General features: G+C 47.4%; 1 non-coding gene across 1 annotated transcript; it reads right to left on the bottom strand.

Moving 5' to 3' along the window:
- Positions 1 to 7,455: 7,455 nt before the first annotated feature.
- On the bottom strand, positions 7,456 to 7,526 carry LOC115031235. Its single transcript, XR_003836846.1, has one exon. It is a non-coding gene; the product is annotated as a small nucleolar RNA SNORD93 (small nucleolar RNA).
- Positions 7,527 to 12,161: the final 4,635 nt, after the last annotated feature.

The raw sequence follows: 12,161 nt of genomic DNA, 5'->3' as shown, positions 1-12,161 counted from the left end.
AGAGTGGCAACTTGACTTTGGGGGAGGAATTTAGTCAAAGGGATATGGCTGCTGCCCTCCTTGACTGCCTGTATGAGCTTTTTAAAATCTGTAACTTGATAGGGGTACAGACTGACTTAGCCCAGGTGAGGTAAGCACTGACTGGGGAATACCTGAAATTCATGACCTGTGGTCCTCCCTTCTCCCCAAGGTCACTGTCCAACAGCCCATGAGGACAAAGGAGATGGCAGACTTATCTCTGAGATCAGCTTCAGAGAGGCAGCCCAACTTTACTCTGGGTGAATCAAGGGCTATATAGTTTTGAGGAAGGCAGCTGGTAATTTCTAGGGTGGGTATGTTTCATTGGCTTCAGCTTAGGGTGCCAGTAATGCCTGGGGTGGAAGAACCTTACAAGTGTGGGTCTCCCTTTCCTCATGGGTCCATGAGGGTGAGGGGAGCAGAGCAGGAGGCAGGGTTCTGATAGCCATGAGTACAATGGAATGGCTACCAGGATCATAAAGAGGCTGTAGAAATTCTGTAGGGAACCATGACTGGAGCCATTAGCATCTGAAGGAATACTAGAACTGGCTATGAGGATGGAATGAGGTTAAGGAAATTCCTGTCCCCAGGGCGATGGAAGCATAAGTCTGAGTTCTGCCTCGCCACTGGGAGGGGGGGGACGGGGGGACATGAACACTGCTCAAGCAGACAAAATGGAAAGGCGCTAGTCTACATCCCATGCTCTCTGCCGTGGCAGTGCTGGGCTTGCTGAATTCCAACACCCGCTCAGGGTGGCAGAATGCCGTGGTTTTGTGTTCTGCCTCCCATGGGGTGTGGTAACACTGCTGGGCAGGTGAAATGTGGAGCGCTAGCCTGCATTTACTCTGTGCCGCCATCTGGTGCTGTCTAGTGAGGCGCAGAAACACTGCTCAGGGGAAGGGAAAACAGCCTAAAATGCGGGAGGCTGAAGTTGGAATCCTGAATTCCATGTGGAAAGTTGCTGCTAGAAAACACTGAGAATAAAGAAGCCCTGTGGGCTCAGGATGTGCCTGGGGTTGGAGGCTCCCAAACTCTTGGACATCCTGACATTGTTCCTAACAATGAGTTGGGAACAGATTTGGGTCAGAGAGCTGAGGAACCTGGAGGTAGGGGAACTCTGGCTTAGCTCAGTGGTGGAGAGTACAGGGAGCATAGAGGGGCCTCTGCCAGGAGGCTTAGATGGTGTGGCTCTATAAATAAAGGCTTTCTCCATGTCCCCCACGGTGATTCTTGATGAAAGAGGCAAGTCCTTGGTGCTAAACTGTTTATTGATTGTTGTCATGGAAAATGAATGCATACCAGACACTTGGAGTGGAGCAGAGATTAAATACCTTTTGCAGGGAGAAATGTCAGAGAACGAATGCTTACTGGACAATGAGATACCTCATTAGAATGGAGAACTCTGATCTGGGATACATCAGGTAGGGAGTGTGGTCCTGTGACAGGGGCCTGGTCGGGAGCAGGTGAAGCTACTACCGTCCTCAGAGGTTCCAGGGTTTGCAACCCGCTCACCTGTACCAAGTTCCCTGGCACTGTCCACTGCTCCACAACACCTTTCCTCTTTTATAATATAAAGGAGAGGCATCACTGGAGTGACTGTCTCTTATGTTATTTGCAATGAAAATCTTGGGTCAGGTGGGGTGTAAGCATCAAAATAAAACACAACATAAGCCAGAGGGGTAGCACAATATAAGCCGGAGGGGTAATGAGGAATAGGGGCTAGGAAGACAAAGGATTACTGAATCAAAGATTTGGTGGATTAAAACTGTTATATAGTTTGTGAAGGTATTAACATCTGTTTTAAACATCTATATATACATCATCAAAGTTTCCCCAAGTTCAGTAGCCATTAGGCTCTGGCAAGAGAGTTCATCTGTTGCTGGAAGATCCCAAGACTGTCAGCATCTGCTTGTCTTAGAAGTCTTCAGTTAGATGTTATATGTGGACAAAAGCAGCTTTTTAGCCCTAGGTAGGTCCAAGGGGGTGGGGAAAAAAACAATCCTTAACATCTATGGCCAATAGTGGAGTATTGACTGGGATTGCAAAGACAAGGAAAGGCGCCACTGAGGGGACGCCCAGTTCCAAGTGGCCTTGGTGATAGCCTGCAGGTGTTATAATAGCTACCATTGCCTAGAATTCTTTTTAATTGCAAGTATGAGAGTATTCCAGGGGCTACAGGAAGGGGAGAGATTTTGGAGTATGAGTTGAGTAAGAACTTTTCATTTCTCCCTGGGTAAAGGCCACTGCTCAATCCAGACCGGCTCATCTGAGACCCAGTTAAGGCAGGGAATATCATACCTAACGGTGGCTCTTAGAATTGGGGCTGACCCTGGGAGGGTGCTTGTCACAGTCCTCTATCTGGATGTACTCACTTTGCATGTTATTTGAGAGGACTATATTTAGGGCTTCTAAGATCTCTTTCCCCAACAGGTTGATTGCCATGTCCAAGACAAGAGGTCTGATAAGTCTGATCCAATGGCACCATCTGGATCCTACTTGAAGTCCTCTTTTGTGGTATACACCCAGGAGGAGCCTCCTATGCCCTTGTAGTTATAGACCGGGGATTAGCCCCAATGCTACGGGACCTTGGATCAGAGTCCTATCTGTTCTGATGTCAAGTAGGCATTTAAATAGTTCTCTTCCAACTTTTATATTGAGTTAGGGGTGTGAGTCTTCAAAAATATTAATGACTCACATTTTGTGGGTTTTCTGTCATATTGTTTGGGCTGCAGGTTGCCCCTTTTGGAGTTTAAAGGCAAAACAGGCTAGCCATCCTTATCATATTTAGAATGGCAATGCTTTTTCCAATGGAATCCTTTAAGGCATCGAAGACAAAGGCTTTTAGGATGTGCAGCTTCCACACCCTTAGATGGTGCAGAGTTGAGACATTCACCTTTCAAGTATCCCTCCTTTTTACCTTTAAAACATTTTTTTGTTTTAAGAGCCTCTATGAAGGCCTTGGCAAGGGAGGCGGCTTTATAGGAAGGGGTCCCAATGTCTTCAGTGGCAACTATCATTTCTCATGTTTATCTTCCAAGCCCTGACACACCAGCCAGTGTTCCAAATTCACGCCTCACCAAACTATGCTTTTAAGGAGGACTTCTCTACCCATAGAGTCAGGAATTTTGATTTCCAGGCTCAGGTTTGTTCTAAGAACAAAGTCAGAGAGGGCTTTTCAGGTATCTGCCAGAGGCAGAGAAGCAAGGAAGCCCAGTCTTGGGATGCAGAATCAGGGACTATGTGATCCCAGACCCGAAGTGCACAAAGGCGTACTTGATCAAAGCACTCCAGAGGTTGGGTAGCCTGTTGTTCTGTGGAGAAGTCATCTTGGCCCAAAAGCTCATTAAAGCCCCAAGGGATATTTTGTTGGGTTTGGTTTTGATTTTTCCTGATCTGTTGCAGGCATTCATTTCTATAAAAAGCTTCCCACTAAAGGAACAGGAGGGTAGGCAAGGAGGATCAACAGATGTCATGCCAGTCCTGTGGTATATTAAAGGCAGCAGAAAGGTTCAGGAGAATAGATTTGGCCCAATGGGGCATGAATACCATCCTCTCAAACTGCTTGTCTAAACTCTTGGTAGGCTTGGTAGGGATGCCAGTCTAAGGGCCAACCAAGATCAAGTGAGTTGAACTTTAACATGGAAAGCCAAGGTGTTATTTCCATTGTGGTCAAGTTTAAAGGAGTCTTAAATAATTATTCAGAGGTAGCTTGTTGAGGGGTAGAAGTCATGGAGCCTTCAACAGTTTCCGGAGTGTCTTCAGAGGGCGTTGCAGGGGGGATATAAGGCAACAGTGGAGGATTGAGAGAGGTGGGTGTGTGGGGGTCAGGGGTCATTTTCTGTCTAGTGTATTCAATTGCTTGTTTTAGGACAGCAAGGTCTGCCACAGGGAAGTCTTCAGGGCTTTCCTCCTCAGTCTTGGCTTGGAGTAAGGGGTTTAGGTTCATCCTCAAGTTCCTTCTCAGGGTGACCCATGCATTACTGAATGGCCGCAATGATGGGTGGAACAACAGGGAGTTGCCCCTTGGAATTCTGGGAGTTTGGGCGAGATAAGCCACCCACATCCATACCTCAACGTCATAGAGCCCGCTGGGGTTCATCAAAGGGGCTAAGGGAAACTGCTTCCTTAAAAGAGATTTTAAGCCCCCCAAGCTAGAGGAGGGCCTGCAGGCCTCTCATTTGGGATTCCAGCTGGTGAGAGGTAGAATTTCCCATGGCAGAAAAGGATAAAAGCACTCAGCCAAAGGGGGAATGTCCTGGCCAGGTTGCAAAGCCTGCCTGCAAATTTAAGAAAGCCAGCAACCACCCTAAGGCCTTGTAGCTGGTTGCTGTGCTACCAGGTTCTTTCAGAAAGTTTTTTGCCAATGCCAATGCCAATGGGGCTGTTGGGGTCAAACCATCAGGGAGACAGTCAGATGGAAGGTAAAGAGCCAGACGATCTTCAGGTCAGGGTGAGTTACGATGCTGATGTCCCTTAGGGAGGGGAGGACTCACCCTCTTCAGACTGCAAGTCCTGATTCTGCGCCACCAAATCCCAATCAGTTGTTACACACTGGTGGTGTCAGGACACAGAGGAAATGTGGAGCAAGGTCTTAGACAAGGGTTCGGTCAACAACTGAGGTGTAAGACCCCCAAAGACACAACCTGACGACAGATCGTTGCAATGGCAAGGTGTTTATTGCTCCCACGCGTGCGCGCTCGGGGTTGCTCAGCCTCGCAGGGAGAGTCAACCCCGAGCTCTAAAAGCACAGCTCTTTTTATACTCTTTTTATGGAGGGTTGAATAGTCATATTGTGATTGGTCAGCAAAGCAGCAATATATTTTTAAATTCATTGGTCAGCTAATTAGTATCTCAGGGAATTTTGGTGGCAAGATCAGGGCACTTTGTGGTTTTCTTTGGAATTCAGTACAGGGAAGGGCAGGAAACTTTTTCTGAGAACTAGTAATCTTGTTTTGGTGGCTGCAGACTTGGTCTGGTCATCTTCACCACTAAAACTATGTTTCTACACTAGGATACTGTTTCGGAGGACAGCTCAATTATTGAACTAGCAGGACTGGCTTATATAACTCAAGTCAGGGGAGAGGGAAGGAAAAAGGACAAGGGAAGAGATGCTGCAGCTGGGCAGAGCCTTCCAAGCACATCAGCTGGACTAGCAGACTGCTGNTTACTTGACTCTGAGAGGCCAGTTCTCTAGCAAGGAAACAGAAGCCTAACTGACTTTATCATGAATTAGCCTTTGGGCCTATGGAGTTGAGTAGGCCCAAGCCTGAACCTTCAGGAAAGGTCTGTACCTGAAACAATCAGGCTGGAGTGTTTTGGTTTCTCTGTGTAGCCTTAGCTGTTCTGGAATTTGCTCTGTAGGCCAGGCTGGCTTCATATTCAGAAATGCACCCGCCTCTGCCAGGATTAAAGGTATGCAGCACCACTGCACAGCTCAGGCTAGGCTTATGAGTGTCAGGTGAACCCTTGCCCATGGTGGTTGGCCATTTAGGGAGGAATGAAGAACAGGGTTTCTAAGTCACAAGACTCCTAAGAAATATAGGAGGTAGGTTTCTATCTCCTAATGGCTACCCTCCCAGTTTAAGTTCAGGCAGCCATTTTAAGTACCTGCAGCAACTGTGTACCAAACCATGGGCTGCTGTGCAATAGCCTGTCCTTTTGTTCATAAGGGAACAGGGACAGTCTGCGGGATCAAAGCAGGTCAGGCTGGCAGGTGATGGTAGATCTGACGAAACCACCAGAAACATAAGGTTTACTCACTATCAGGTAACTGCACTGGCTTTTCCTGGGGAAAAAAAAAAAACCTAGAGATAAAAAAACAATCATTTATTAGAGATGAGAGACCAGTGGGCCTCGGGGTAGGGCTAGGGCCCTAGAGTGAGATTCCTGCATTGGAGATGGGTAGCTTGTGGGCCACATTAAGTCCTTTATACTCTCTTCCACTAGGTCAGAACTGGTTATATGGTAAAGGCATTCTCTGAAGAACAGGTCACGCGCTTCCCTTTATTGCTGTCAGCAAATTAAAGCCCTTTGGTCCCCACCCTCCATGCCACAGATGTGAGCAGGTTTTGGAGTGGCTGGCGAGCTGACTCTGAATAGTGTCNGCCAGTTGGATGTAGATCTGGTGAGACTGTGGCCACCGCCCGAAGCCCACCAGACCATAGTTGCCGAGTTTACTCTGCTCATGCCTGGGAGCGCCACAGTGCATCACCGTGGAGAATGTAAAGNTCTTTCACTCCATATGTTCNAGACTCTTACTTAGAATTATGAGTTCTCTGAAAACATGAACTTTTCGCCTCATTTCTCTACAGGNCATTTGAACATAATAATGAGGCATCAACATGGTAGTTTAAATCACATAGGCTATTTGCTCATTCCAGCTACAGCTAGAGTACACATGGCAGGTATAAGCCAGGACACCAAATGGATCCTACCGTACAACTCACTCTCCTGGGAGGACTTGATCTCTCAACTATGTGCTGGACAATTCTGAGTTGCCAAAGTTTAGGGCTCAGCAATGAAGAGCCCTGGCTGCCTGCTCTCCTTGGAGTTAGGTTCAATTCCTAGCAGCCAACTGTAACTCCAATTCCAGGGGGATTTGATGCCCTCTTTTGGCCTCCATGGGCACTGTACACACATGGTACAGACATGCAGGCAAAACATATAAAAGTTTTATAAATAAAACTAAAATTTTCAAAAGAATTTCTTGATGCCCTCTTCTGGCCTCCACGAGCACTGCATGCACATGGTACAGACATGCAAGCAAAACATAAAAGTAAAAATTTTATAAATAAAGCCAAATTTTTCAAAAGATCTTTTAGGTTAATATTGTGGCATGTTTCAGAGTAGGGCTGACCCATAGAAAATTAAATAATGGAACTTAGTTCTACAGACACAAAACTCTCATGTTCTCTATATACAATGAGAATGCCTCAGAATTCACCCGTTCCCGATATGAAGGGGACAAAGTAACCTAAAACCTTGACTCTACACACAGATGCCTACCTTCTCTTCTGGAAGTCGAACCAGTTCATCTCAAGCTCCAGAGCTGCAGAAGAGACGTTACAGAGATGATTAGACCCGCAACGAGATAATTAAGCAACACGCCCATGTTGACATTAACTACCTTCTTGTATAAACAGAACCCTTAATGTACTACCCAGAAATATTTGAACACAATTTTTATCTCCCTCTAAGTATTAATTCATTCACCAACGCTCCCATTTATTACATTTATTATTTTGAGTGAGCACACATGTGTGCTAGCACACACGTGAAGGTGCAAGAATAACTCTAGAGAGTTGGCTCTCTCCACCAGGTCCCAGAATCAAAGGTAATGGGCTTGGCACTGCTAAGCCCTCTCTCACTACGTTCTCCAACCCCTCATCTACTTTAAAAAGACGTGGGGTGACTGCATTAAATTCCTGCCTGTTCTGTTGGCCTCAGGTAAATCCTTTAACCCATCACAGCAGCGTATCCAGTCAGGTTAGAGTTCTCATCCTTGGCCAAGAACTGTTCCTGGGATTATGCCTGGGAAGTCAAATCTTTCCATCTAACACATACCTTGAATTCATGGTCATCCTGGACACAGCACTCATCTGCTCAAAAGAGAAAAGAGCCAGCACTGTTATAAGCAGCAGCCACAGCTTCTTTCAGAAAGGCCCTTCCTGGTGGCTTCTAGCTGCATTCGATGATGGAAGTCCTGCCTCTGACTAGCATTATTCCTGCACAGAGCTCTGATCTTCATACTGCTGACAGCTGGCAGTCCATTTTATTCCCTCTGGGAAATCTTTCCCACTGTTTCCACCCCTGAAGCAAAAACTCTTAATGTTTAGAAGCAAATAGTACCGCAAGTAATAGCGCTATGTGAAACATTTTCTTTGATTTCAAAACCAGCAGCAACATCAGAAGTGTCTGCTGAGGCTGAATGAGGAAGGGAAAAATAATCCCTTACCTTAGAAGGTGGCTCATGCTGCCCTTCACTCTCAGACGGGCTCAGCAGAACCCTAACCTCTAATGGAAAGAAAACTACCACCCAGGGAACTTGTTTACAAGAGCCCACAAGCCTATTTTTCCTCTAAAATGTCCTTTACCAGGTACAGTGGCTTATGTCCATAAATGCCAATACTTAGGGTCCTGGAGCAGAAATATCCCCTGGGCCAGCATGACAATCTGTCTCAATAATCAAATAATCTTTTAAAAAGACTTATTTCTTCTATATGAGTGCATTGTTGCTATCTCCAGACAACACCAGAAGAGGGCATCAGATCTCATTACAGATGATTGTGAGCCACCATGTGGTTGCTGAGAATTTAACTCAGGAACTCTAGAAGAGCTGTCAGTACTCTTAACCACTGAGTCATCTCTCCAATCCTGATATTTACTTTTAATTGGTGTCTCAACCAGCCACCTCTTAAACAGGGAGGACTCCTGGGTGCTCGCTAAACACCTATACCCGGTCTTAGGAACTCCAAATCACGATTCCTATATCATTGCTAAGAGGTTGCCTAGCCAATTTAGTCACTCAGATTTCTCCCAGGCCCCAACACCCAGACAGGCTGGGTCTGTGTCAGCAGTAGGGTAATCCAGGTCCTGTAGGCAGAGGTCCCTGCTGGACTCGCTTGCAGGTATCCGCCTGAATATACCCTCAAACCTTAAAACAAACGAGCACAAAACAAAAAGCCCAGCCTCTGTGCCAAGCGGCATTTGAAGGACACGAGCGGCGGCGAGGACGCGCCTGCGTGGGCGAAATTACCCCTGTCCTTGCTGACACTGGGATTATCCTGCCTCCTGCTACTTCCCGAGCTCTGATCTCATTCGCTTCCTAAATAGGCGATGTCCCTGTCATCGGAGTCCTGGGCAGGCAGGAGCCCCGAGTGTGCCCAGGACCCGGGCCGTCCGGACGTCGCGCCTCCACCCGGGAGGGGACAAATCCGGGCAGCGCAAGGCCGATCGCCTGTCCCACACCGAAGGGACGCGTACGGGCATGGACCGGCGCCAGGGGCGAGCGCCGTGAAAATCTCCGAGGCCACGTGGTGTGGTCCTGGGACTCGCAATGGGGACAGTACTTACCAGGAGCGCGCCGCGGCGGAAGAGCTGGGCGCCAGGGCGGGACCGAGTTTAAAACCGACCGGACATTGAGCACCGGGGCTCAGCCAACCAGATTAGCCCAGCGCCCCTCCTGCCCGCCCCTTCCCTGGTTCCCGCCTGACTCCAGCACCGACTCGCGCGCGCCCCCTGGGGGCAACAGAGCCACTGCCCCCGCCCGCTCCCCCAAAAAGACTTAAACAATTTTAAAATTATGTCTGTCTGTGCCCGAAATGCCAGACGTAGGTGTCAGCTTCCCTGGAGCTGGACTCACAGACAGTTGTGAACCTCCTGAATTGAATGCTGGGAACTAAGTTCAGGTCCTCTACAAGAACAGAACACTGTTTAACCGGCAAACCATCTCTCTAGCCATGTAAAAACAAACATAAACCAACCAAACAGACCAAAACATCCGCCATTAAATTCCTGCTACATCCTGCCACAAGTAAGCCACCTTTTATTTCTCCTTATAGCAACAGCCCTCAAAAGAGTTGCCTACTCTTTGTGTGCTCTTGGTATGTTAAGCGTCACAAGCCACTGAGGAACTGAAAAGTAAGACACCATCATCGGACCATTTAGACACTTATCAAAACACCTGCACCCCAGACCCCACTCATCCATTGCTTGTGGGAACGCAAGTGGAGAATCCAGAAGACAGTGGTGTAAGAAGGAACCAACTGAAGCCATTTGGAACAGGCCTTAACTCAAAGTTTAAGTTCCCAAGACCTCCCTGGGTAACTGACTTCCTGCTTGGTGAGTAGAAACATGAATGCTAGGTGAGTGCACTTAGACATGAATGCTGCAGTTGAGTCCTGTAGGAACAGTGTACCACAAAGACATGTTCTTAAGGAAGTCCCCTACCCCTAAGTCCTGATAGGTGGGATAACTTAGCACAGATGTTTGTGGATTTCAAGCTTAAAAGCCCTGTGCCATTCTGGCTTGGGGTTGCAGTTCAGTTCCTGAATCTCTTCTATGGCCCTGATTGATCAGCAGCAGCCTGAGTGCAACACATCTTTGTCATCTGCTTAAATACTTTACTAAGATGTTCGAAAACGCAGTCAGACGGAGTCTGTGTTCCTGACTGGTCGATTTTTGCTGCCTAATGCAAATAAAGATCTTGCTTTGGGTGGACTCTTGTACCTGCTTGGATTGTTTTGGATTTTTAGACCCCAACACAGGACCATATCTATAGGCACCTTGAATGGTTTCACTATCTGTTTCTGAGTCTGTGTATGTGAGTGTCTTTGTGTTCGTGCTCATGTTGCCCATGCACGGGGAGGTCAGAGGTTGGTGTTTCTTTCCCTCAATTATTCTCCACCTTAGTTTTTGAGACAAGTTCTGTCAGCTAGACTCTTCACCAGCAAGCCCCTGGGGCCTTCCAGCCCTCCCCTCTCCTGCATGAGCCACAGAGAGAAGAGCCTTGGGAGGTGAGGTAACAGGCAGGTCAGCTCCACAGGACTCAGTGGTCAGCGCTGACAAAACTTTGACAGTCAGACCTCAGTTCTTTATTTTAGGTATACTTAAGCACAGCACAATCGGGCAGAAACTATCCTTGTGATGGTCACCTCAATCCCACACGCACAGGAAGCATACCTAGGTCAGTCTCTCTGTCTCCCCTCTCCGTGCCCTCCTCTCCTCTTATTCCTCCACCCCCTACCCCTCTCTGGTTTTTCAAGACAAAGTTTCTCTGTGTTTCCCTGGCTGTTCCGGTACTCAAACTCAGAGCTCTGCCTGCCTCTGCCTCCTGAGTGCTGGGAGTGAAGGCGTGGGCCACTGCAGGGCCATACCTAAATCTCTGTGTGGAACATAGACAGATCAAACGTGACTACAGCAAAACTCTTTCTAAAGTACGTGTGACACCTTCCGTAACAGGAGGTTTTGTTGCTTGCCTGAGGAAAAACAAGCTTACAAGAATGGCTCTGGAGGAGCATCCAGTACCAGAAAGTCTTCAGCCACACAGATTGTACAGAGGTCACCAAGCTAGAAAGTATGTCTGCTCAAGGCTTCTGGGAGGAAAACAGGTTTGATTTTACATTCCTTCTCCTAAAAAAACCAAGCCTGTGTGGTTACCATCCCAGGCTCCCCTAGTGCATGCCTATGAGTACCAAGACCACCACGCCCCCTATACTTCCCAGCACTGGTGTGAGAGACAAGTGCCTCTGTAAAAACTGTCCCTCCCCCTTTCAAAGTGGGTGCTAGGTTTCCAATCCAGTCCTCAAGCTTGCTGGGAAAATACTTTACTGATTAGACCGAGACTGCAGCCCCTCATTTTAGTTTTAAATGAACCAACATGAACTAAGAGGCAGCTTTCTTGACACTCCTTCCACAGAGACTGACTTGTCACAAGGTTTCTCTTCTACTTCTAATGTACATAGAAGATGGAGAGGTGGGCTAGAGAAGGGAATCACATCTGCCATTGATTCAATGTGAAGATATATTGTTGCAACTATCAACTTTCTGGTCCCTGAGAATAATCGGGAAGTAACAGGGCTGGGGACAGAGAGGAAAGAAGGGAAGAGAAGTGCACAGTGAGGTGGCTCAGTGGGTCAGTACTTGAAGAGTTCAATCCCAGAACCCATGGAAGGGTGGAAGGAGGAGAAAGACATCTCAAAGTTTTCCTCTGAGCTGCATACGTACACTATGGCATGTGCTTGTATACAAACACACATGCACACACACCTCACACCTTATAGACAGATATACACACACCACAGACCCACACAGACATACATATACCACACACCTCACAGACAGACAGACATACACACCACAGATGCACATAGACACACACACAAACCATAGACCCACACATATACACATACCACAGACACACACATCACAGACACATACATGTCACATACCTCACAGACAATCAGACACACACACACCACACACAAAGAGACACATACAGAGAAACAAATACACCACGCATAGACACCACTCACTACAAGGACACAAATAACACCTCATAGACAGACACACCGCACACCTCACAGATAACAGACACACACATACACCACACAGACACATACACACACATCATACCTCCCAAACAG

The sequence above is a fragment of the Mus caroli genome, chromosome 5 (genome assembly GCF_900094665.2).
Source record: "Mus caroli chromosome 5, CAROLI_EIJ_v1.1, whole genome shotgun sequence".
Classification (NCBI taxonomy): domain Eukaryota; kingdom Metazoa; phylum Chordata; class Mammalia; order Rodentia; family Muridae; genus Mus; species Mus caroli.
The sequence above is the reverse complement of the archived record's forward strand: the minus strand, read 5'-3'. Positions and strand labels throughout refer to the sequence as shown.